Raw genomic sequence first — 27,829 nt, forward strand, 5'->3', positions numbered from 1 at the left:
GGAAACCAATTGTGACTTATAAACTACTATCGAAGAGTCCGAGAAGCACATCAAACTCCTCATTCGGCCCGGAGAAATGAAGGCCTGCTTCGAGCAATTTAAGAAAGAGGCCGAAAGCCAATTGCCCCTGTTACCTTTGAAAGAACCGCTAATCAGAGTTCGGTGGAATTTGCACCTCCCATTCCTTGGTGAATCTTTGGAGTACATGAAAGAGTTTCACAAGAAATATTCTACCAACGACTTGTATCGTTTGCCCAAGGCATGCCAATAAGCTCTTGACCTGGCATTAACTTGCCCCGATGCTGAGCAGATCATCCAAAAAACTACTGATCCAGCGATGAAAGCTAGATTCCAGCACATTCGAGAGGCTAGGGTTCTTGGCTTCGAGGTCGACCCATACACAGACATTGACATAGCCGAACTCTTTTTTTTCTCGAAGACCTTCAACACCTTTGATATCACTTCGAAGTCTTTTTGGTCGTATCCTTATTCGGTTTAACGGCCAATGAGAAAGATCGGGTGGCACGTCTCGACGCCTACCTAGATACAAGGAATGCCCAGATCGCCTATGAGGAACGAGCTCGTAAGATGCGGCAGGAGCAAAGTCAGACACTAGATGCATGCAAGCCCGACGACGACAATCAAAAGGACACAGAGTCGGATTATATGGCACAAGCGTAAGAGTATGTTGAGACACACAATAATCAGGCCAAGAATGCTCTAACACACGATGCTATAGTCCTCACCAACCCGGAAGATGACGATCAGGATCTAATGGGCCATTCAGTCCTTGAAAATATGGAAATCAACATGGTCCATTTTCTACTTGCTGAATTCCAGCTGACTACACACCAACCAAGCTCATTGGATGGCGATGTGGTTGCCAAGGAAGCAACACAAGTTGATTTCGTCACTACCACTGAAGATGAGTCAGCAAACGGCGATGATAAACTTAAAACAGCCTTGGGCATCTTGTTTCCCCATTCTTCCTCGGCTAATCTTCAGCATTTAAAACCGTTGTATGTCACGGCCCATATTGAAGGCTACCCAATCTCCAAAATTTTCGTCGATTGTGGAGCAACGATCAATATCATGCCTGTATCCGTCATGAAAGCATTAAGACGATCCAACGACGAACTCATTCCTTCAGGAATAACCATGAGCAGCTTTGTCGGTGACAAGTCTCAAACCAAAGGAGTACTCCCTCTAGAGGTCAACATTGCAGGTCGCAATCACATGACCGCATTTTTTATCGTCGACTCCAAGACCGAATATAATGCTTTGCTCGGTAGGGATTGGATTCATCAAACGAATTGCATTCCTTCTTCTTTATACCAAGTTCTCATTTTTTGGGATGGTAAATTGGTTATGGTCCACCTAGCCGATATTCAGCCGTTTGAAACCAACATGATTCAGGCCTGCTATTATGATGATCACGTCGGCTATATTACCCTACAGGGTTTTAATGAAGATGGACGGCTGACTCGGATCTCAGTCCAGAAAACCATCGAGGTAGGCGCCGAGACTGTCCATCAGGATTCGGCAAGACTCGGTTTGGCCAACTTGATCCCAACTACTGATGATTGATGACAAAGATGAGAGGTATCAGGCCGCGGTTTCATCCATAATGGAACGCCTGCTGGCCCATTGGTATGTTATTTCCAGACACCCACATTCGGGCATCAACTTAATCGAATTCTTGGCCGAATAACGGCCTAGTATTATCGTTCGACAGAGTTCAGGCCGCACCGGTCGAACTCGAAGACAATCGACCCCAAGTTAAGAACCCTTCAGAGAAAATAAATGTCGGAATGGCTGATGACCTTCGACCATTATTTATTAGTGCATTGTTACCCCATATCATGAAAGTCGAACTCTGTCACTTACTTGACGAGTTTAAAGAATGTTTCGCTTGGAGTTATCACAAGATGCCGGGTCTTGATCGGTCCTTGGTGGAACATGAATTACACATCAAAGCTAGTTGTAAGCCTTTTCACCAGCCTCCTCGCCGTTTCTCGACCGAAGTACAACTCGGCATAAAGGACGAACTAGTTCGACTTTTAAAAGCTGGGTTTATTCGGACTGCCCGATACGTCGAGTGGTTGGCTAATATCATCCCGGTATTAAAGAAAAATGGTGCCCTGCGTATCTGCATTGATTTTCGTAATCTGAACTTGACAACGCCCAAAGACGAGTACCCGATGCCAATATCCGATTTGTTAATTGACGCTGCAGCACATCATGAGATTCTATCCTTCATGGATGGGCATGCCGGTTATAACCAGATTTTCATCGCCGAGGCGGATGTCTACAAGACTGCCTTTCGGTGTCCCAGAGCACTCGGCACATACGAGTGGGTTGTCATGCCCTTCGGTCTCAAGAAAGCCAGGGCTACATACCAACGAGCTATGAACACTATTTTCCATGATTTAATCGGTACCATCGTCGAAGTTTATATTGATAATGTGGTCATCAAATCAGCACGACGACAGACGCATCTAGATGACCTACGTCAGGCATTCTTGTGCATGCGCCGGCATAATCTGAAGATGAATCTCGCCAAATGTGCTTTCGGCGTATCAGTTGGGAATTTTTTGGGCTTCCTCGTCCATCATCGTGGGATTGAGGTGGACGACAACAAGGCTCGTACAATTATTAATGCTCTACCGTCGACGACCAAAAAACAATTACAATCGTTGCTTGGCAAGATCAACTTTCTCCGACGATTCATTGCTAACTCGGCCGGGAAAATGAAAGCCTTTTCCACGCTTTTGAAACTCAAGGACTCCGACACCTTCGAATGGCATGCCGAGCATCAAGAGGCATTCACGCAGATTAAAGTCTCTCTAACGACTCCACCCGTCCTTGTCCCACCACGACAGGGTCAACCTCTTAAGCTATATATCTCGACGGTTGAAGAATCCATTGGTTGCCTTCTCGCCCAGGATAATGACGTCGGGCGAGAACATGCCATTTTTTACCTTAGCTGGAATCTCAACCCACCAGAGATTAATTACTCAGCCGTCGAGAAGCTCTGCCTGACTTTATTTTTTGCTGTGTCAAAACTAAGACATTACATGCTCCCGTCAGTCACTCAGGTCATCGTCCAGACCGATGTCATCAGTTACATGCTCACTCGGCCAATTGTAAAGGGCCGAATTGGCAAATGGACGATGGCCCTTTCTGAATTCAGCTTACAATATGTACCCCAGAAGGCTGTCAAAGGTCAAGCCCTAGCCGATTTTTTGGCTCACCACCCTTCCCCGTACGAATTCGGGGGTAATAACATTGACATCGGCCTGATACAAACACGGGATAATTACTGGACGATGTACTTTGATGGGTCCAGTACGTCAGTCTCGGTTGGGGTTGGGATCGTTATTCAATCCCCCACTCATAATCATTGGTATTTCTCTCTCAAGCTCGATTTTGATTGTATAAATAATCAGGCCGAATATGAAGCCCTTGTTATCGGCCTCAGCGTATTGCACGATTTACGAGCAACTCGTGTACTTGTGCTTGGTGACTCCGAACTTGTCATTAATCAACTTAACGGGACTTTTCGTTGGATGATTTGTACTCTAGCGCCTTACCACATGGTTGCCAGCTATTTGATCGAATCCTTCGACAGAATAACTTTCAAACATATTTCACCCGTTCATAACACTGACGCCGATGAACTAGCTTAAATAACCTCCGGAGCCCAACTTATGGGTGGCAAATTAGGCCGAGAAATACCTGTGTTATGACAAGTACATTCGGCCATGATTAATCATCAAGTTATCCAACAAGATTGCGTGACCCGTACACGAGCCATGTCCTTGTCGTCGTTGTTAGAACGTAAAGACTTTGTCGAGGTTTGTGCCGTCGAAGCATTACCAAATGATTGGAGAATGACAATTATGCAATATATTGATAACCCCAATGAAAAACACGACCGGCAGACAAGGGCTCATGCCATAAATTACGTGTTATACCAGAATGAGCTGTATCGCAAAGGTAAGGATGGGTTACTGTTGTTGTGCCTCGGCCCGCAAAAAGCTGCCCAAGCAATGGCAGAAGTACACGAAGGAATTTGTGGAGCCCACCAATCTGGACGAAAAATACGTTGGCTACTTCAACGGCACGGTTATTTCTGGTCGAGTATTCTGAAGGATTGCATTGAGTACGCAAAAAGTTATGTACAGTGTCAAATCCATGAGCCGGTACATAGAGTGCCGGCCAAATCATTACATTCGATCACCAAATCATGGTCGTTCCGAGGAACATGCGTGGATACTTGTTGTAATGGACTACTTCACCAAATGGGTCGAAGCCAAGTCATATGCCGAGCTAACGTCAAAGGAAGTTTGTAGTTTTGTTGAAGAAAACATTGTGACTAGATTCGGCGTGCCAGAAACAATCATAACAGATAATGGTATGGTTTTTACATCCGACAGATTTAAGGACTATATGGCAAATCTAAAGATTCAACTCGAGCAATCTACGCCATACTACCCACAGGCGAATAGACAGGCCGAAGCAAGTAATAAGGTTCTTATTAGTATTCTTGAAAAGATGATAAAAGAAAGTCCAGGCGTGTGGCATTTAAGGATAAATGAAGCATTATGGGCTCATCGAACCTCTCCGCGAATAGCCATCTGAACGACTCCATACGCGTTGACTTATGGACATGACGCAATGTTGTCTGTCGAGCTAAGTGTAAACTCGTTGCGAATAATTGAGCAAAGTAGTCAGCGCCGAGTACAATCAAGCCATGAGACAAAAGCTAGAAGATTTGGAATACGTTCGACTTGATGTTTATAATTTATTAGTGGCTCAAAGGAAAATCACCGAGCGTGCATATAATCAGCGAGTTAGATAAAAAACATTTGGCGAAGGAGAATCGGTTTGGCAAATCGTACTACCTGTAGGAATTAAAGACCCCAGGTTCGGCAAGTGGTCGCAGAATTGGGAAGGGCTATTCATTATTCATAAAGTCCTCGGTAAAGGGGCATACCGGCTTAGAGATCGAACCGGTGTTATTCATAAGTTGCCAATCAATGGAAAGTTCTTAAAGAAATACTACCTAGTCACATGGGAGATGCAAGAATAAAAGCTCATTTCATATCATCGATAATCAGTTTACAATAAAAATTCTAGGGTGATAAAGGAAGAAGAGTTCCAAGAAGGGTCTTCAGTTCCAACCACCTCACCTTGCCCATTATGACCTCAGCTTGTCGGTTCTTCTTGTCTATCTTCAACTGCTCGACTCACTTCACGTTCGTCGCATATTCAGTTAAGCAAGTTTTGCCGCCCGACTCAAAGTCCCTTGCAAGCTCAGAAGCAATGGACGACCTTCATTTTGCTAGTTCGGCCATTTGACGGTCAAGGTTGGCCAGGGCCTCTTTTTTCACCTTTAAAGCGTCGATCTTCAGACGAAGAGTGTCTCAAACGGCTGTTGCAACTTTTAAGTCATCGTCAGCCCGAAGAGCGTTGTCGAAAATACTGAAGGATTCCCGGGTTCGTTCCAAGGCGGACGATGCCTGAATGATAGCTTTGGTGCTAAATTGACCATTAGCTCTGAGGTCGTTTAGGCATGCACCTAACGAATCAAGACCTTTGAGCTCGAGGACTTGTGAAGCTAAGAGAGACAAAACTTCTTGCAACTGAGTAAGAGCAGCTGATTCGGCAGGTTCAGTTGTAGTTGCCGAAGGACTAGCCGCTCCAGAAGTGCTTAATAGAAGAGCATCAAACTCGACTTCCCATGAAGGCTGCACATGAAAACAGTTTAAGCGCAAGGAAATTCACAAAGGAATATAGCAAGAAGGTTTTTGTTTTAAACCTGCCGAGAGGAGACTTCGGCCATGTCTTCGGGTTCATTGCTCGAACCTAAAGAACTCAATAGCCGAGCCCAATGTTTCAAACTGCTTCTTAATTCACGCGGCCGATGAAGGTTATCTACGTTCGATGGCCACTGAGGTGGCCAGGAAATATAGATAACACCTTTCGGCGCATAAAATTTTCGGTGAAATGAATAACTGGGCACCTGACATTTAATATTTTCTCGATTCAGACATGTTATAACAAATTGACAATAGAAAGTAATCAAGCCTTACAAAAGTCGAGGTCACTTCTTAAGAAGGGATGTCGAGGTCTTGGTCCTGAGGGTGAATTAGAGTTTCTGACGTCATTTCAGGCTCGACGATAAGCCTCTTTCCGCAATCAGCCACATGAAGATCAACCTGATCGGCCACCTCAACTACGGGGGAAAGATCAACGGAAAGAGTTTGGGTTGGTCGAGAGCGACTTGCCAACGGAGTTTCGTCACTTTCATCATCCTAAAATAAAAAGTGTTAATAATTTTTGTTACTTAATAAACAAAGGGATTTGACGGCATAATCGTACCTCTTTTAAGATGATCGCCGAATGCTTTGGATTCTTAGAAAGATCATTCCCAATCAAAGGGTCCGTCTCCCCCAGAACGGGTATTCATGTTGACCCTGGAGCTGCAAGCAAGTCAACTGATAGGACAACAACCGGCTCAACCACGACCTCAGGGACCTCATGTATTGGTTGAGGTTGGGTTTCCGGGCTGGCCGAAGATGGCCGATTATCCGCCGAAGCCTGAGCAGCGGGATCAGGAGGAGATGCATTGGGAGCAGTTGTCCTAGTGGTGTGGCTGGAGATAACATCAATCTCCCGTGCCCTTTTTTTCGCCAATTTCTTGATGCGTTTTGGGGGACGGGGAGTTTCACCTGCTGTCTCGGCATCCAGGCGAAGCCGTTTGCTCGGTAGGTTTTGTGCAGCGGTTTTGGTCTTCTTGGAGAAAGGGGCCAATTTTTTCTTGACCACTGCCGGGACGACCACGTCCTCTTGTTTCAGTACCCGATTGCCTAAGAAAGCGAAGTTTCGTTAGTGAAATCACTCAAATATTTGAAGAATAAAGGTAGAAACAAGGGTATACCTTGGGGCACCTCTTTAGGTTAAGGGATGGAGGGTTTCTTGGGCCGGTCACCAAAAATTTTGTTGACTACTTCTTCGACCGAAGTGCCAAAAAAGTTGTGAGTATATTGTTCCCACCAGTCGTCGAAGATATTAGTGCCGAGTGATTCAGGAGAATTTGGTCGAAGACGAAATTTCCTACATCGTTCCTGAAATTCTTTCTCGGCATCTCCACACTCCCTTTCTGAAGAACCAGATATGCACCCTCGGGTCAGAAGGGAGCGAGAAGAAAGTAAAGGCAATGGGCAACCTTGGAGGTAACCGAGCTACTGAGCGGCAAAGTGAGGGTGATAAACTTCCCAACTTGTTCGATGAGCATCACAACCAAGGGGAAAGTCACGAGTTAACACGAATGACACCCATTTTTGACGAAAAGCCGCTTCCTCGCTGTCACTCCAAGTGGATGTGGGAAGTCTGATGGAGTGAAGATATTTTTCGGCTCGGTGAGGGGGCACTGGTCAAGAGGCCAATTGAAGGCCGAGCACTACAGTAGACTGGAGGTCGGAGACTTCTGGCCGAAGCGTGGAGAAATAAACCTGCAGCCAGAGTTGGAACACCCAGAGAGGTCAATTCTGGTACGGGTCGATCTTGTTGAGGGTCGTCTTTACCAAGCAATGAAGAAGGTTGGCAAGGATGGCGGGGCTGAGCGCTAAAGAGTGGCCACTAGCCAGGGCTTCCACCAATGACATGTTCTCAACCAAGCATTTATTCGACTTGGTACAACAAATGAATTTGTTATACCAGTAAAACAGGAAGGGCTCGTGTTCCCCCTTCCGAAGACTCGCCTCTCCTCAACCGGTAAAATGGAGGATAAGGGTGTTGTAGTTCAAAAAATTCTTGTACAATTTTTGAACATCAGTTTTTAAAGGCTCTTGACGTTCCTGACATAATGTCTCAATGTCCTGATCGTTAAACAACGCCTTGAGGTCAAGGTTGGAGGGGCATTCAATAAGGGTGGCGTCGACCAGGATGCCAGAAGGAGAAGTCCCAATGATAGCCGAGATGTTGAGGATGGTAGGAGTCATATGACCGAATGGAAGGACCATGGTGCTGGTGGCCGAACAGCAGAGGCTAATAGCTACCATGAAGTGCTCTTTATCCATTGTAATCTCCATGGTCGAGAACTTGATAGCATCGTAAATACCAAGAGTTTTCCACTCTTTACCGAAGAATCTTTCCATTTGAACGACCCAAGCCACCCAATTCGCATTGGGCGAAGGCCAGGATCCTTGGGATTTTGTCTGGCACCACTTCGACCAATCGAATCCTTACAGCAAACCTACCAAACAATATTTTTTGAACAGGTTGGTGATGGATGACGACACCGTATCCTTGAAGAGTGGGCCCCGAACTTGGTGAGTAGTGTTTGACTCACCCTCGAAACGCAGAGTCTTGATAGCGTGCTGATCGATGAAATCTTGCACTTGTTACACTTAGATGAGAGTTTTGAGCCAAAGGAGGCCATTGAGGAAAGGTTAGAAATTTCTGAGATGAAAGTTTCAGAATCCCTGGTTTTTGAAAGTTTTAAAAATAGAACGGCAAGAAAATTTCAAAGGTTTGGGATAGCGTAAGGTACGAATGGAAGAGACCCAGGCATTTATAGACATTTGGGAACAGAAGTCTAAACGGTTGACTTTCAAAATCAAGGGTAGAATCAAGCGGGAGAGATACAAATCATTGTACATGCTCAGAAAATCAAGGCGAAAGGATCAAGGTTTCATGGATTGAGGACACATGATGGCGTGTTACGGCGGATTTAATGCAAGAGAGACGTTTCGGCGGTCACATGTTTTTGAGGATCATAATTTAAGGCTGCTAGGGTAACCAGGGGGTTGACACGTGGCAGGACGATTTGGAAATCAAGATCGTGGGATTACGTCTCATAAGTGCGCATAGTGGCAGTTCTCGAGAGTTGGTTTCACTTTTTCAAGGTCGAGGCTCGAACTAAGGAGTATAGGTCGACGACCTCAAAAGCGAGGGGGCAATGTTTGGGCCCAAAAATTTTGTTTTGGGCCGAGTTTAGATCTTTTTCGGCCTAGTGTTGGATAGGCCAAGTTTAGATTCTTTCTCAGCCCAGAAGTTGTGTACATGTGTCATTGGGAGATATTCAGCCCATGGGCCGTGCGATCGAAGTTGGCCATATCATATCAGAAATTGGGAATGTGGACAAATCCTATTATGAGAAAGAGTTTTGACGAGATCAGGATGCTGAGATTGAATACGGTTTGATAACGAGTTATGTTCAAAGTCCTAGTAGGAATAGGATTGGCCGAGATAAAGTTGGATCATGAGAAGGAGTTCTAATTCGGGAGTGATTGAGATTCAATACAGGTTAGCTGCTATAAATAGGGAGCGAAGACATCGAAACAAGCCCTCCAATTCAACATACAAATTGCCCTGCGCATTCTCTCGCTCTACGCGAATCCTCTCAACAACCTTGAGATTTTTTTTGTTTTCCTTTTTTCACCGACGCAACTTCAGTTTGGATAAATAGCACTGTGAAGGCAACCAGCGAACATCTTCAGTTTGGATAAACAGCACTGTTGCCGTAGAATTAGCTGACCGTGGAGCATCTTTAGTTTGAATAAACAGCACTGCGACAGGGCCGACTGGTTACCTATCAAAGTCTCGGTCGAGGAGGATTTTTGAATCCTTATCGGCAGAGGTCATCTCGTCAGCCTTCTCGGCGAAGCGAGGTGTTACAAGTTATTATACTCGGCACATTGAACGCCGAGTCGTTTATGATTGGTTATTCGCAAGTAGGATTTAGAGTTCGGCATTCTGACGGCCGAACCACTTTCACAATCAAGATGTATATTCGTTTTGAATACTTGTTTCCTTATACTATGGTGTCGATTCGGCTTGCTTATTCTCTTACCAATATAATCACAGTGACTGAATCCGGCGCCGACGATTTGTGAACTTCGCAGAACTAGTAGCTTTGTCTTCAAGCTCTAGAACCTGAAGGCTGATGCGTGTTCCTTCCTCTGCCGCAATCTCAAGATCAGGAAGTCAGCCGCTCACCCAATGCAACATCAACAAATTTTACTCCTCGGCTGAGCTCGGTCGACGAGTTGGCACGCCCCGCATACAACCGAAGGATGTAGTTAGCTTACTAACTATTCGGCCTGCGCGCCACGTAGGCTTGGTAGTTTTTAGGGTCAACAATTATTTTACTCTTTCACTTTATTTTACAGATTTGTGCAAAAACTTGCAGGAAGAAATAACGAGGCAGTTGAAGCGTAGAATAAAGGTTTTGCTTTGATGCCGAGGTTATATAGCAGCAAAATGATTATGAACAACCGAAAATGTCAAGTAACTTTGACAATTGTGCTTCATTCTAAAAACTTTTCTAATCTTCGTCTATAAAGAATTGATGACTAGCTAGTGATTTCGATTGAGCATCAGTTATTTGCACCCCTTTCCCTCCTTACATAATTAGTGTTTTTGACTCTCTGTGGTTATGAGTTGCAAGATTAAGTTGTTGAATCTTTTCTTCCATTTGTGTTTTCTTTCTCAAAAATTAAGATAGAAGGGGAATGGTATGATAATTGGAGGTTTTCGTTTTGATATCCATATGTGTACTTTAGTAGGTACAAAAAAGGAGATTTGGTTTTGGATGGTCAAAATTTGGTAATTATACTGAAATTATTCAACTATTTTATTTGTTGTAGGCATGTTAAATTAGCTAGACAAAGAATGGGAACTTACTACTCGAGAAACCAAGTGTTACATGGACTATGAAGTCCCAATAAAAATATAGCATTTGAACCTGTTGACTCTTTGAATCCCACTTTTGAGCTTTTGGTTGATGCAGTCAAAATACGTATAAGAACTCGACTCAGTGATGCATTGGCCAATCTCTTGCTGGGTTTATGTTTGATACTAAATGATGAATATATGAGTTTTCATATAAAATCGTGTAGTCCGCTTTGTATCCTTGTTTGATGAAATTGTTTCTTATTAACTACTATGTACCCATGTTTTGGGCTTTCAATTTTTTGTCCTTTTTTTCTGCCAAGGCTTTGTATCATATAGACTTCAATTGGTGAGTATCACTACTATGTTGATATAGTTTCTTTTGTTGCAGATGACATGAAGAAGTGGACAAGATACCTAATGGAATGAGAGTTGTGCTGCCTAAGACAAAGGATGGTAAGTTAGTTGTTTCATTTGCTTTTTGGCTGTTTCATTTGCTCTGCACAATGCACGTTAGTTGTTTCAACTCATAGATAGTTTAACCCATAATATGTCTTCATATCGTTCTTGGATATCATTAACTACTCCTTGAAAAAGATAAAGCTGAATATATACAATAATTTTCTATTTGTGCATCAATAGATTACCGTTACTAATTTAAAGAAATTGTTGCAGTCTGGTATCAATTGTGTTGAGCTGGTCGAAAGCATAACCATGTCTGCAAGGAATAATGCTATAAAGAGATTTACCGAGGATCCAAATTGCAGGATTTTCTTAATGAGCTTGAAAGCTGGAAGAGTTGCGCTTAATCTGACAGTTGCATCGTATGTGAGTAATGTCTTCTGTCTGTTGGAAATTTGAGTAGTTTGAGTAGAAATTTCTTTGTCCCACATTGGCCATTCCCAAAAGATTTTATCACTTTATAAGGCTTTGTCCTTTATAAAAAGTGATTGGAGTAATAGGCCTGGAGACTAAAATTAGACTCACCCTTGGAGTTAGGCTTTGGGATGTACTAATTAATTGGTAATTAATATATAATTAATTATAATTAATTGTCAAAAGATGGGCCTTGGGCCTTGGGGCTCTAATAATTAAATTAATTAATTACTTTCGGAATTAATTAATTATTTTTAATTTCGAATTTAAATTAATTAATTATTTTTACCAACAGACTCATCTTTTCAGATGAAGTTTGAAGTGTGAAAACGCAGAAACAAAAACAACCATTTTAGCAGATGTCTCCCAACAGATGCATCCCTTCCTTATACCTGTTGCGAACAGGTATAATCACATTATATATACATCCATCTGCATGGCATTTAGAACACATAAAAAAAATCATAAATCTTCTCCTGCAATCATAAACATCCTTCTGAGAGAACCACATTAATATTCGCCAGAAATCAATTTTCCGGTGCTGGAATTTCTGACTTAGATCGTTGAATCCTGGTGAAACAGACATACGTAGAACTACAAGCACTAAGTAGGGGCGAAATTTCTGTTTCAAGGATATTGCGGTACGCAAGCCTCGATCTTTTATTACTCTGCTTAATTAATATTTCATATTGTTGAGTCTCTGAAATATATTTATTCGTATTTATTATTAGCATATTTATTTTATTACGGATTGTTGACATATATCCAACACTGTCATAGTCTTTAAATTATGTTTTTGTGTTTAAATTATTGAGGATTAAGTTATACACTAGGGGAATAAGTGATTTAGAGACGTTGAGAGGTAAGCATGAGATAGAATCCACCGGATAGGGCAGTACAAACCGATCAGGTACACATTTTGCTCCCAGTTCTGCAAAGTGTTCCCAACTATACAAACAAAAAAATTCTATGTTAAGATCTCTAATATTTTCTTCTCCATTACGAAATTATGAGATTGGATTTGGAATTTGATTATTTCAATTTGTGTTTCTGATTTATATTTCAAGGTCAGCCACTAAACTCTGTCCCTTTTGATTGGTTTTTGTTTTTGGATTATTCTTTGTTGCTTTGGATTTAAGCTGTTGTTCAATGTCTTTTCATATGAGTTCTGATTTCTGCATCGTTCTTTTTTGTTATTAACGTTAGATTGTTGGCTTATGAATTTAGAGTGGGTTGCTTTACATTTTAGTTTGAGCTGGTTGCGAATTGATTGCTGGATTTTAATTTAGAGCACTATCTAATGAAATGAAGGGCCAAGAGTTTATGTTTGAATGATGATCCTAGACCATTTCATTCGTTCCAGAATTGTTTCTAAATTTGAAGACTTAAAAAATAGTTTAAAGAGTAGCACTATCTTGAATTGCCTATCTTATCCCGATGATTTTAACTTTGAACAAATTTTGGATTGCCTATCTTAAATTGATGGTTTTAAATTAGAAAAATTTAAAAATTAAATTTGGAGTGTGTTTTCATGTACAGGACAAAGTGTGGATTAGATAGCAGGATCTGGTTGGAAGACAAGATTTTGCGAAAGAAAGGGCAAGAAAATACTGATAAATTTTCTTTGTTGATCTGTGCATGCAAGAGCTCTGACTGATTCTTTGTTGATCAGTGCATGTAAGAGCTCTTACTGATTATTTTGTATTCTTTTGTGCATGTAAGAGCTCTGTACATAGAGTTCACAATATATGCATAGTTTTTCATTGTTCTAGAATTTTTAAATTCCTATAAATCTTTTCCTGCATTTATGAATTCTAAATAAATGCAAATCAAATAGATAATCACAGTGGATAAAATTATTTGCTTATATGCACTAACGAAATTTGGCAGCCTTCCAGCTCCCACCCAAGGATTTTTTTAATAATGATGTTGTTAAAGCAGTTTCATGCTCTATCAAATATGTTTTATATATAGTTGTGGTAATTGCAACGGAATGAAATATTTATGCAGATAATTGGTAGTTTAAATATATAAAAATGGAGAATAATTATAAATGGAACACCCTACGATACTTAACATCGTTTTCTTTAGCATGTTTTTCTCATGTTTAAGACTGCTTTTGTTTATGCATTTTATTCAAGTGCTATTTTTATTAATGTTAAATTCGGGTTGCATATCTAAATATTTAGTTTTTTTTTGTTGTTGTTGTGCATCTAACAATTAATTATAAGTTTGGAATTTGGTTGTTTCCTTAATTTCATTACTACCTAGGGGTGGAAAAAAAAAAAGAAAATTCCAAACCGATCCCAAAATTTTGGTTACGGGAATCGGTCTCACATTTTCATTCGTTCGGTAATCCCGAACCAAACCGAAATAAAAAATATATATATTATTTAATTTTAAATATATATTTGGAATTGTAACAACCATCGGATTTGGTTGAGATTTAATCCCAACTGTTGAATCCAAATAAAACCCTCACTCAATCTCTCTCTCTCAACCTCACCTCGCCATGCTCTCTCATCCTCGCCGATTTCTCTCGACCTTTCTCCTCCTTATTTGTTGTCTTCGAATCCGGCCACATCACACCAAGTGACTGACCTCTCTCTCGACTTACCTCTCTAATCTCTCTCTCTCTCTCTTTTGACTTCTCGTCCCTCACTGTGGAGCCTTCCTTCAACACATAAGGACTAAGCCACAGCCACCACTCTCTCTCTCGATTCTCTCTCTTGCGATTCTCTCTCATGTGATTCTCTCTGCCAAACACTCAAAGTCTGAGAGTTTTCTTCATCCAGTACACTGTGCATCAATTCTCCCCCAAATCAGCAAATTTTGGAATTAATTTAGGGTTCAAATGGTCTTAAGAGTGGAAGATCTCTGTGTTTAAATCCCTGCAACACTCCACGTATTTATGTTCAATTTCATAACTAGAGCCCAAGGTTAAGCGAGAGTGTTAGAACATATATCGGTGTTAGAACATAGTCATGTGGTAATCCTGAGTAAGTTTGAAAGCGATAATTGTACTAATGGTATTTGTCTCTCTTTCTTAGGTGGGAAGCTGCCCAAATTCCGAAAGTGAAGATAGCCAAGGTTGATACAAGTAATTTAACAAGAAGCAGAATAGACTTGTAAACGGGTCAGGTTTATTGGGTTTGGGTTGGGTTTAACCTGACCTGTTAATTTAATGGATCACCCGAACCCAACCCGTTAAGCCTAATAAGTCACCCGTTTCACCCGTTAACAATTTTTTATGTTTTTTTTTTTACATTTTGCATTCCAATACAAATTACACATCTTTTACCCAAAATTACAAACATTAACTAACAGTCTAACATCTTTTATATATATGTGTGTGTGTGTGTGTGTGTATATATATATATGTATATGTATATGTATATGTATATGTATATGTATCAAACTACAATCTTCCAAATCAACTAATTAATAAAACTCCATAGCCTCAGTGTTCTCTTCATCAATATCCATCTGCACTAATCATAAACATAAGATGCATCAGATGCCAAGGAAGTGGAGACAACGAAAATGCAGAGTAGCATGTTAGTTAACAGTTAACTTAATAAAAAGCAGATTTCTAAAACAATTTCAAGTATCTCAAACAAACCGCAAGGACAAATTATGTACTCAGTTCCCAGATTAAACTTGTTGAAGTACCATCTACTGTGAGAAAAGATAGAAAAAAAACCCCCGAGAACTCATCTAGTTAAAAGAAACCGAAAGCAATGACTACTATGACTTAATGCAATCCAAATTAGAAATCGAAATGGATCTAGAATTCCCTAAAATCAAAAGAACTAATCTTTCTAAACTACACTGTAACCATCTACCAACTCCTAGTAGTCCAATTTCACACAACCCCATTTCAGAAAACAATCGAAAACCCACAATTTTGCAAACAATTCCAACCCTAAATTCATTCCAAGCATCAAATCCATTAAGCAATTTTAATTTTCAACACCCACAAAAAAGAGACAACAAAAGCAGAATGAAACAAAACCCCAAATTGATGACATGTGTAAGCATTAATTTCATTCCAAATTCCAATCAATAAAAATCCACACTTTCAGAAGAACCCAGAAACAAAAACATAAGAAATCAGATCCAAAACAACAAAAAACCCATATTTTAGAGAGAGAGGATTACCAGGAGCAATCTTGAGGAGGGACAAAAAAGAAGGTGCAAGAAGATGATGAGGGAGATAACCGGAGGTCCGGAGCTAGAAGGAAAGGAGCACGGCGTGCACGAGAGTGGAGATGGACTGAGGTCTGAGGGTTTTCTATTAAGACTACTGAAATTACACAAAAGTTCTCAATAAACGGGTGATTAACGGGTTTCGCAAGTTCACCCAAAATGACCCATTATTTAACGAGTGATTAACGGGTTGACCCGTTAACCACCAGACCCGTTTATCACCCATCTGAAAATTAATTTTAACGGGTCGGATCGAGTCGGGTTAACGTGAGATTGCCAAGTGTCCAAAACAATTGATGCCCCTGAAACAGTGGGAGGATGCCTTTCTTGCAGAATTTTCATAGCTAAGGCTAGTATGTTCGCCTCCTGATTTTTCTTCGTCCACTTCCCATACAAGAACTAATTATTGGCATAGTAAACATGAAAATTGATTAAAAGTTGGTGAGCTCTGCTTATTTTAGTTCACTTCCATTGGGTTTAATATTCTGGGCTAGAAAAATTAAAGTCAAATCAATTAAACTACGAACAATTCATGTGGAATGTTGAATTTAAATAGTTTGATAGTAAAATATATTTGGGATTGGTCTTCAAATTCCATCCCAAAAAATTTCGGTTTGGGATTCGGGATACTAGTTTCGGTTCGGTATCGTATACCGAACCAGCCGTCTTACTACCCATTCTCACAACTTCATCTAAACTGTTCTACATGTATAAGATTTGTGTTCATGGAGGTGGCCTCAGACGGATTTCAAGCTGGGCTGTAGAGATTTGACTCAAATTGGTGCATTTGGGAAAGAAACTAAGAAACCCTACAATTTTCTTTTGGTTGTAAGAGCTGAAATGGACATACATGTGCTTTTCTTTGTGAGATATAGGAGATTGAGAAATTTTTTGTTTATCGTTCTGGGGTGAGAGGAGTGTTGTCAAATATAAGAGAATTAGTAATTTTAATTAATTTAATAAATTTAGAATAGAGAGTTAGCGTTCTACAAAAAAAATGTTAATAAATTGGTTAATGGGTTTTCAATTCCTTGTTATTATTGGCTCTGATGCTTTTGGATAACTTATGTGTATGGTAGGATTGATATGTTCTATATATGTGAGCTTGCTTGAAATATAGCTAGGAAACATCTTTCCTTTTTTTAGAATACCCTGACAGCTCCATGCCTCTCAGCCCAAAGCCAGAGATTATTTCTCTTGGCCCGCAGCCAACAACCATAATCCTTGCCTGTGGCGTATAGTGACCACTAGATAAACACAAAACCATTAAACATAGACTTTCCAAACATAGGTGTGTGTATATATATATATACACACACACACACAAAAACATCTTCAATCTATATATATATATATATATATATATATATATATATATATATATATATATATATATATATATATCTCAAAAACATCTTCATAGTATAAAGTCATCCATCATCTATACTATAAAGAAGTGTGCAAAAGCATGTTCATAAGCAGTATAAAGTCATCTATCATCTATACTACAAAGTACATGAGTTCGATAAAATATGGTAATTCAAAATATTCTCAGTAAGCATAATATCTCATAAAAACGTTTCATAAAACGTAATCATTAAATCATGCTTTTGTTGTATGCATTTCTATTATTAAAACATGCATTTTAGAATGGGTCCACTCACAGATACTTTGCCGTTGAAGATCCGCGGAAACTAGTATAGACGGAATCGCCACAATAAATGCACCTACGCACATAAAGTGTCCAATTAATAAAACTCTATTCAAACGATTGAATTTGGGAAAACAGACGTCAAAAACAGATTCAGGACGTCGAATTACCTTAAGAAGGGTTCCAGGAATATTTCCTAACAAAATATTCCCTAACGAAATATTCTACAGGATATTCCCTGATGGAATATTCTCAAGTGGGTCAAACGGGCTGGGTCAAACAAGTTTTGGGCTTGAGGCTACCAGGCCAAAGGCCCAAGTTTGTAGGGCCCAAGGTCTTGGGTCCAAAAGGCTTCTGGGTGGATGGGTTTGGAAGCTGGGCTGGGCCTAAGGCTTGGGTAGTAGATTGGGCTTTGGCTTTGGGCCGATTGCATGGCCCAAGGGTTAGGTTATTAGGTTGAACCTGGGTTGGGTTTGATACAAATTTGGGCTTGGGTCACAAAGGCCAAAGGTTTGGGGTGGTGTAGATCGTGGATCGCCAGACCTTAGAGAAGAAAAAGGCCAGATTTCGGCAGAAGAGCCGTCGAGCTTCGATTGAGCTCCAAACTCAAATAAATCTTACAAACCAATATACCAAATTAAAGCCCAGGAAACAAGGAATCGAACCATACCTATTGGACACCGTGACATGGCCGGAGTTGGCAGTAAAAGGGCTCGAAGCCACCAGATATTCGCTGGAAATTATGAAGGATGCTCTCTAAGCAATTTTCACGTTTAAACCTTTACCAAAAACCATTTTTTAACAACCACTAAGCCTTAAACTATCCTTGAGCACCAATTAAAAAGCTATGGGGACTCACCTACAAACAAGGGTTCGCCGAGGAACAAACTGCATGGTGGTGTAGCCACGGTGCACGTGCTACAGTTGTCTTTTTGTTCCAAGCTTGTAGAACTCGCATGGGGGAAGGGAGTGATAGTGGTGGTGCATGTGTGAGTGAATTCGGAGGGGTGAGAGGTTTTGCAGATAAGAGAGTGTACGGGGAGAGGGGGAAAGATCTATGAAAGGGAGAGAGTGAGCTCGGGAGAAAGGAGGAGAGAATAAGGGGGGCTAGGGAACTGCCACATGGCAGCTAAGGAGAAGGGGAGCCAGGGGACCAAAAGGAAAAGGGGGCCCACAAGGCACACCAATTAACACAAAAATCCATATTTTAAACAAATATCCCACAACCCAAATGAAAATATGAAAATACCCCTTTCGTTCAACAAAAATTGGGACGGGTTGTTACAGCTAGGAAACATCTTGCTTTTTATTTGGGTAAACATCTATTTCCTGCACTGTTCACTTTCTTTAATGCTTGCTCTGAATTTTACAGGTTCTTTTTAAAGTTTGGCACTAAATCAGTTTTCTTTTCTTGGGGTGCAAGGAAAACGAAGGAAGAGAAAGAATGAAATTTTGGATTTATCAAACACTTTGTAGATATTCAATGCATTTTGCAGCTGGAATCTTTTGGTAAATTCTTAACCTTTTAATCGAAGCCTATACATGCCAATAGGTTTTGTAAGTAGCATCAAATAATTAATTGCTTTTTTCTGAGTACCTAAATGTTTACACTTTCAGCTTAACAGAAAATGATAAATTTGAGACAAAGTTGGAACCTAATAAATCATATTCTACTTTTGCTTGCAATTTTGTTCTCTCTATGACATTCAGGTGCATTTTTTTTTTTTTAAGTTTCATCGCCAAATAACAACTGTTTGATTGTGATCTCTTTGTGAGATTGTATATATGATTTTAAAATTATGTTAATAAATGTTAATTGTGATTCAATTGTTCTCAATCATGTAGGTAATGCAATCTAAGCGACTATAAAGGATGTCGACTATGCTTTAGTTGATTAGAAAATAGAAATTGCATGTGTATTATGAGAGGAAATGGAGAGCAATATGTCTTAGTTTTGGAATGTACTCGAATCAAAGAAGCTAACTCAAGGTGCTAACTTTGAATTTGCCGAAAATATTTTTTTAATTAATTATTTTACACGTGGGAATTCTCCATTATTTTATTAATTATTTATTTGGGAGTTTGAATTTATAAATGATTGTGACGACCCGTCCTTACTTTTCACAGTAATTTCTTTTCTGTTGGTGTGAGTTGACTATTTTACTCTTTTTGGACAAAAATGGAATTTGACGTGGATGTAGTTTTTGGCTTTCAGTTTCATTTTCCTAGTTTCGTACTAAATTAGTACTTGTCACTACGAACGCGTGAGCGTGTGTTAGACTCGAATCGGATCTGTAACGAAAAAGTTATGCTCCGTGAAACTACGTTAACCACAAATATTTTTGTACACGCGCGTACAAATTATCAACGTTTGAAACACCGTAGGGAAGCATATTTTGTACATAAAAAATTGTACAAAATCTGAAATCAAATTCTTCCCTTGATTGGTGGATCCATGTTCCCCCTTCACCAACAAATCAAATTTTCTTTTCCTTCTTTCCCTCTCAACCAATCAAAACCAATCCCTCGAATTTGGCACCAATCAGCTCACTCCCTCACATATCTCCACAACCAATCAAAAAACACTAATCACTCTCTCTCTCTCTTTTTTCCTTCTTTCTCTCTCTCCCTGAAACCTCTTCTTCTCTGCAACTCACAAAAGCAACCGCAAATCTTCCCAGTTGGAATCCAAAAACACCACCATTGGACTCCTCTTGAACCCACAATCACAGCCGTACTCTTAGATTGTGAAATGGACTAGTTTTGACTCGTCAACTTGGGAGCTCTGACTCGGTGCACTTTCTTCGACGTGATTCCGACCGAGTTGCAAGTTTCTAGGAGGTTTGGAAGCTTCCTTACGACTCCCTGATGCTCCTAGGACAAGTTTGAAGAAGAAACAATGTGAAACTACCCAGTTTCAAGGAGTCAAGTTTTGGTTGAGACTTTCGAGGCTTTTTCAAGCCACTTCTCGTCTATTTTTGGACTTCCAAAAGGTATAGACTTATTCTACTCCTTAAGAGCTTCATTTCCATATAAATTTCATGAAAAATGGTTGAGAAATGAACAAGTTATGAAGGTTTAAAATTTTACCCAGAAACCGGCAAAAATTTCCAGATTCCTACGAAACTAGATGGCAGCAACCGACAAGGCTTGCCGAAGAAGACAAAGGAATATTCTGTTAGACTGATGGACGTCAGGGTCTGGCCTGTGCATGGTGCCGCCCCTAGCCGATGCGTGGTGGCGCGTCCAACCTCTGATTGACTTTCTGTCAATTTATGTAGGTCTGTGATGTCGAGTAGATAGATTTCGTATATTCAAACCCTATGTTTGAGCAAACTACGGAGGTTTTAATTAAGTTTCCGTTTATGTGTTATTAAACTAGGTTAATTAGTAATTTCACATTTAGGGGAAACGTATCCCGAGGCGTAACTATGAGTGGGTCATTTCTTTTTATAAGTATACGTATACTACATATGCCTAGCTCAGACTAAAGTTATGTGAAGTAGTGAAATGACGGAATTTAGGAAATTATTATGAATTCTATACGTTTATAGGTATGCTTGAGTTGTCATGATTATACTTACAACCTTAATTAATTAATGTTACAAGAACTGTTCTGCTATTGTAAAATGCTAAAATAATCCTACGAGATGCACAGGTAAGTACGTTGTTGATAAGAATTATTGAATTGTTATGGCATGATTATTTTTATGTTATCTACTCATCATTGATGCACCCCGGTGTTAGTACTCGCCCCAGGGCCAGGGCTAGTCCTTCATGTGTATGTTCACATCCACATCGTTCGCTCGCCTTGGATCTAAGTTAGGTTTTAACCCTGTCGTACAGATTGCACTAGGCAATTCCGACTCGTATGTGACCACGCTTCGGTGCAAGCCTTCACGTGATCGTAGTACTAAAGCACATTGATTACACCCAGTTCTGTTCGTGTCAGAAATTATTTGTATGATCTTGTGTGCTAGCATAGATAGATGAGCATCAGTTCAGTCATACATGTTCCGTTAGGCAACTCTGACTTGCGTGCTAGTAGATTGTTGAACATTTGTTATGTTATGACCCACTCAACATTGTTTTTCGCCCCTCCAGGTTTAGTAGCTGTGATTACGTGTAAACGAGGACTCTGGCAAGACCTCAGTAGATGGTTATCTTCAGTGGTATAACCCTTACCCTAATTACTGTATTGTTATTATGCTCTGCCATCATGTGTGAAATGGGTTCAATCCCGCTCACCCGTACACTCTTTTGATTAGGCACTTTTAGGTTTTAAATTTATTCATATTTTTCCACTACACTACACTTTATGGTTTCGTCACCCTCCAGGTGTCGGCCAGCACAACTCAATTCGGAGTCTAATTGGACATTCTGGGTCAGGGTGTGTTAGTTTGGTATCAGAGCATAAGTTTGGGCAGTATTGCGTTCATCACACGTGTGATGTAAGCATTCTTGGTTCTTGAACCTAAGTGTCGAATCTTGCCACCTTATTGAGCACGAAAAACGTGTTAACTTTTCCCTAAGTTTTTGGTACTTTAGACAACTTGTCGTCGTTTTGGCAATCACCCCTAGACTTTAAACTACGAACCTCCCTGCCAAGGAAAGTTTTATTTTGGGGAACGAGTTGCTAGCCCCGCAGTCGGGCTAATGCATCAAGAGTTAAGTTTCACCAAGGATTTACCGATCAATCCTATCGCTTTTTCCCACCCTTCGAGATAGGAAATCAGAAATGGTTTTGTTTCTTTGGTAGAACCTTTTAGTATTCCATCTTTTAGAATTCCTACGAAGTTTATTTCGTCAAGATTCTAGAAATGTCTTGAGCGACAACCTGGTGCTAAAGTGGTAGCACTCGATGAAAGATCATCTGAGGGACAATCATTATTGGTCCCCGATAGTACTATTATCTTCAAACGTACTAGTGACCATTCTAGATCTTCATGAGGAAGATCAACTTCTGTTTAAGTTCATTTCTAAAGTAGATTGTTAGCAAGTTCTTTTTCCACCCTTGGGACCTTCCAACCAACACTAATTCCCAGATTTCCTTTTGATGTTATACTCATCTTTTAAGTGAGTATAGGCTTACAGGTATAAGTCGTCATATCCTGGGAGTAACAGAAATCCAAAAAGCAGTAATCAAATCCTCCTATAATCAATGAACTACTGCACTCGACCAACTTATTTCCAATCACCCGAAGCTATCTACCCAAATGGGCTCTAACCCGTAATCAGCATACGGCGGTGCTACTAATTGATGATGTTGTCCAATATCCAAAAACCATTGACCAGTATTCGGGGGGTATGATTCCAAATATCGGACATAGGTTCTAGTATCTAGGAGTGATACCTTAATGCCAGAATGCCGGTTCACAGTTTCAGGGTAAGGAACAATATTAAAATATCTTAAGCGCGTTAATTAGCAGTGCGACATAGACTGATTAACAGTGGCTACTTGAGTCGAATAAACTAGAATTGTGGAAACTTAGGAGCAAGCTTTGCATTAGAACATTAAACTTGTGGTCATGTTAACCACACTACCCATTTAGGTAACCGGAACCTTTTCGACCAGTCACTTCTCCGATCACTTTCACATGCAAACAGCGGAGTCGAAGTTTGAGCAATTTTACCGCAGTAGGAGCGGAACGAGTTTTGAGAAGCTCATGAAGACTTTGTAGTGCGTGGCGTAGAGAAAAGAAACAGTATCATACAATCCGAGGAAGTGTACCCTTGACATCTTTTCTTAAATTTCTTTCAAAACCATCACTAGTTAGTGAGGTAAGGTACACCTCGATCCATTTTTTGTACTACACCAGTTCTTCCTTGCGTCTTTTCAAACAACACATGCGTCGTTAAGAAAAGATGACACGTAACTCTTTTGGAAGGCCCTTGTCGCCTATCTAGCAAAATACCTTGTTTAGGGAATCCTAGACCTATCCACAAAGGCGAAAGGTCAAACCTTAGAATCGTACATAGATGTTAGCATTTTAATTGGTTGACGACTAAAATCGTTTGTCTTACTTCGAGTTGTTGATCTCTCCGATCAACTTTTCGAACCCGAAAGTTCTTTCAAAGCGTGACGAATTTCGGAGTAGTCTTACCAACGACTCTCTCCTCAATTTCAGCATCAAAGACTGAGTGTTGGGAACACTGACACTCAGCCTTATACCATCCCCTCAAACAACCATTGCTAAATTGGTACTTTCTTGGGAGACTTGATCTCCATAAACAACATTCTTTTCTTTTCTGAAAGGGTTTGGAGAAAGAAGGTAGAAATTCTCGCAAAGCTTTGTGAAACTAAGATATCCTTGATCTTGTCGATTTGTCGACAATTTGTTGACGATCTCTTCGGCTACAGTGTCTTTCCTCACTTACAACCGAGGAAAGTTAGTTTAGTTTAAGGTTGCTAAACATGAGTAAGCTTCAGATAACTGAAGTGTGGTCTCATCTTACCTTTGTTTTACACCTTTTGTTGACTCTGATCATTTTGAAATCCAGTGTGACGTGTTATTCAGATGTTTCGACTGTGCAGTAACAGCATGATGGAGTATCGCTTTTATTTTCCAACGGTCAAAACCATTCTAAACGAACTATCTTATCCATGACCTAAAGTCAACAATCATCATCTTTATTTCGAAAGCTGGATGACACTTCTCTGTGGAGATTTGGTGATGTACGGTGATTATCGATTGACTTGACGAGTCAAGTTGCGTTTCATTGGTCCAAATGGACAACATTTTACATCTTTTGGTAAAATTGCCCAGTCTTAAAACCTATTAGGTCTTCTGACATTTCGATCAATACCCACTCTGACAGTAATTCCATTTTTACCCCTTTGTATTGAAGGTCATTCCAGTCAACCTTGGGTACGTGTCTACCCTATTGCACTTCGTATTGCCTCGAAAATGATGCACTATCTAAGAGAACCGTTAATATTGGAAGTGCAGTCGTGACCATTAATTTCCCAATCACCCAGCAAACACTCGATTGAATGAATCTTTACAGTGGTGAGTGAATGTCTCGGAAGCTACTGTTGTAGTTGATGTTATGCATTCAATCTAGTTTTCTCATACCCTAGATTTGATGGACTTACTTTGATCTTAAAATTCTCAAATATTCTTCTAGCTTTCTCGACCTACTTTTCACTAATTTGAGAGAACTTCCACTACAAAGTTGCTTGCTAAGAAGTTGCTGACTACATGGTTTGCTTTCATGGCAGATACATCACTGTGGTATCTCATCGGGATGTGTGTTTTATTTCCAAGTTTTTTTTGGGAAGCCTTCTTGAAGGCCACGTGTAGTAAGTTTTGTCATCGACTACATTTCTTCCTCAGACTAACGGCCAGTCTGAGTGAACTACCTGGATCTTCATGGTGTGTTACGTTTATCTGTTCTTTAGCTATAGCACGATCGTATTAGACACTTATTTTTGTTAGAACTGCTTGTAACTACGGTTACAAGTTTTGGTCTTGGTTGTGACTCTATGAGACGCATTTTGGAGATTCTTTGCTTAGCACTTGTTTGTCAGAGGAGTTTTACGAACAAGTGTTCAATTGTGAGAGTTCACAATACATAATTGTTTTATTGCTGTTATTGCCCAAGGGGGTAGTGTGTGAGCACGGTAGAGACTTGACCAGACATTATTTGTGTAATTCCCAATTGGGGCATGATGGTAATATTGCACCCTCATGAGTTATTTACTTGCTTATGATGACAACAGTGAGTTGTCGATATCACGGGCTGCAGACCGTAATATCAATGACTTATTCGTTGGATTTGTTAAGCAAATAAATAGGTAGGTCATTTTACATTCATAAGTATTTTTGTATTTGTTGTATTTCCTTATTATATTACTTGGACCCAACCAAAGGTTACTATATACTTACTTCGGAGTAGGCAACACTCGAGTGCATAGTTAAAAAATCCTACGTTCAGTTTTAAAATCAGTACAACTACTTTAACCTTATGTTTTTATTTATATGTATTTTTGATGGGACATTACATATAAATATTTTCGACGTTTTGTTTTTACAAAAACTATTATATTATAGTATTGTACTGAAGAAGAAGGAAAGTATGAGTTAGAGGCATGAAAAAGGAATTAATGCACTCCGATTGCGACGGAGCGGCATTTTCCTTTTTTGTACAACCACTCTGACTTGATTTCTTCGTCACGTACTTAAATTTTATTCTTCCTATCTTTGAGTTTTGTGTAACAAATGATTTTAAATTTTGGGGACAAAATTTTCTTAAAGGGGGTAAGTTGTGACGACCTGTCCCTACTTTTCACTGTAATTTCTTTTCCGTTGGTGTGAGTTGACAATTTTACCCTTTTTGGATAAAATGGAATCTGACGTGGACGTGGTTTTCGGCTTTCAGTTTCATTTTCCTGGTTTCGTACTAAATTAGTACTCGTCGCTACAAACGCTTGAGCGCGTGTTAGACTCGAATTGGATCTATAACGAAAAAGTTACGCTCCGTTAAAGTACATTAACCACATATATTTTTGTACACGGGCGTACAAATTATCAATGTTTGAAACACTATAGGGAAGCAGACTTTGTACATAAAAAATTGTACAAAATCTAAAATCAAATTCTTCCCTTGATTGGTGGATCCATGTTCCCTCTTCACCAACAAATCAAATTTTCTTTTCCTTGTTTCCCTCTCAACCAATCAAAACCAATCCCTCGAATTTGGCACCAATCAGCTCACTCCCTCACATCTCTCCATAACCAATCAGAAAACACAAATCACTCTCTCTCTCTTCTCATTCTCTCTCTCTCTCTCTCCTCGGAACCTTTTCTTTTCTACAACTCACAAAAGCAACCCCAAATCTTCCCAGTTTGTATACAAAAACACCACCATTGGACTCCCCTTGAACCCACGATCACAGCCGTACTCTCAAATCGCGAAATGGACGAGTTTTGACTCGTCAACTAGGAAGTTCTGACTCGATGGACTTTTGTTCGACGTGATTCCAACCGAGTTGTAATTTTCTAGGAGGTTTGGAAGCGTCCTTACGACTCCCCGAGGCTCCTAAGACAAGTTTGAAAAAGAAACAATGTGAAACTACCCAGTTTCAAGGAGTTAAGTTTTGGCCGAGACTTTTGAGGCTTTTTTAGGCCACTTCCGTCCATTTTTGGACTTCCATAGACTTGTTCTACTCCTCAAAAGCTTCATTTCCATATAAATTTCATGAAAAATGGTTGAGAAATGAACAAGTTATGAAGCTTTGAAATTTTACCGAGAAACCGGCGAAAATTTCCAGATTCCAGCGAAACCAGATGGCGACCAGCGAGGCTTGCCGGAGAAGACAAGGGAATATTCAGTCAAAGTTGACGAAATATTCTAACATTGTCAGGTAATGCCGTTAACTTCTGTTAGCATTTTAACAAAATATTCCATCAGACTGACGGAATATTCCTGACGGACGTCAGGGTCTAGCCTGCGTGTGGCACGTATGGTTATGCCATAACCGATGCGTGGCTGGGCGTCCAACCTTCGATTGGCTTTCTGTCAATTTTTGTAGGTCCGTGACATCGAGTAGATCGATTTCGTATATTCAAACCCTATGTTTGAGCAAACTACGGAGGTTTTATTTAAGTTTCCGTTTATGTGTTATTAAACTAAGTTAATTAGTAATTTCACATTTAGAGGAAACGTATCCCAAACACGTACAGGGTCAAGCAAGGCTCAGAGGCTTCATTTCGACTGCGTAACTGTGAGTGGGTCATTCATTTTTATAAGTATACGTATACTTGCTAAACTGTTCAACATGGGCAGCACATCCTTTAAGGATGTTGACTCAATATTCGTTAAGTACGTCTATCCTTACAGGCATGTTTACATCTAGTATATAATCTCGTCACTTTAGCAAGATTAGAGGAATGCGTCTGAAGCAACATTCTGAAAGCTAGAATACATTGCACTTGCTTATCATACTTGTGCGGTACGAGGATCGAGATGAGACATAGTGAGCAAGTTTTACACAAATTCTTGTCATTTTACAAGAACGTTGACGTTCTTATCTCCCTCTGACGGTGGGAAGACTGTCTCATTGAAGTGACAATCTGCAGATGAGCAGTAAAGAGATCGCTTGTAAGGGCTCTAAGAGAGCTAGTACGAAGGAGAATCATAATCGATTAAGATTCACATCCTTCTTTAAGGACCTATATTGGTACGTTGCAGCGACACAACTTGGCACATGGAATGCACACCCAAAACGCATAAGTATGAAGCGTCAAGTTCGTTCCCAATAACCAACTATAACGTAAAAAATGTTGAGTGGCAATGGGCCTCAAGGCGAACCAACATAGACTTGTACAAGATTGCATAGCCCTAGGCAAAAATAGAAAGCTTGGAATACACATAAGGAAAGAAGTATTTTAGTTTCCCTCACTAAAA

The 27,829-nt window shown here is 40.2% G+C and overlaps 1 long non-coding RNA gene across 1 annotated transcript; it reads right to left on the reverse strand.

The window, feature by feature from the left end:
- Positions 1-14,663: 14,663 nt before the first annotated feature.
- On the reverse strand, positions 14,664-15,900 carry LOC139195868 (uncharacterized). Its single transcript, XR_011580937.1, has 2 exons — positions 15,721-15,900; positions 14,664-15,045 (listed from the first exon to the last, which is right to left on the reverse strand). It is a non-coding gene; the product is annotated as an uncharacterized lncRNA (long non-coding RNA).
- Positions 15,901-27,829: the final 11,929 nt, after the last annotated feature.

Source organism: Malus domestica, chromosome 05 (assembly GCF_042453785.1).
Source record: "Malus domestica chromosome 05, GDT2T_hap1".
NCBI lineage: Eukaryota > Viridiplantae > Streptophyta > Magnoliopsida > Rosales > Rosaceae > Malus > Malus domestica.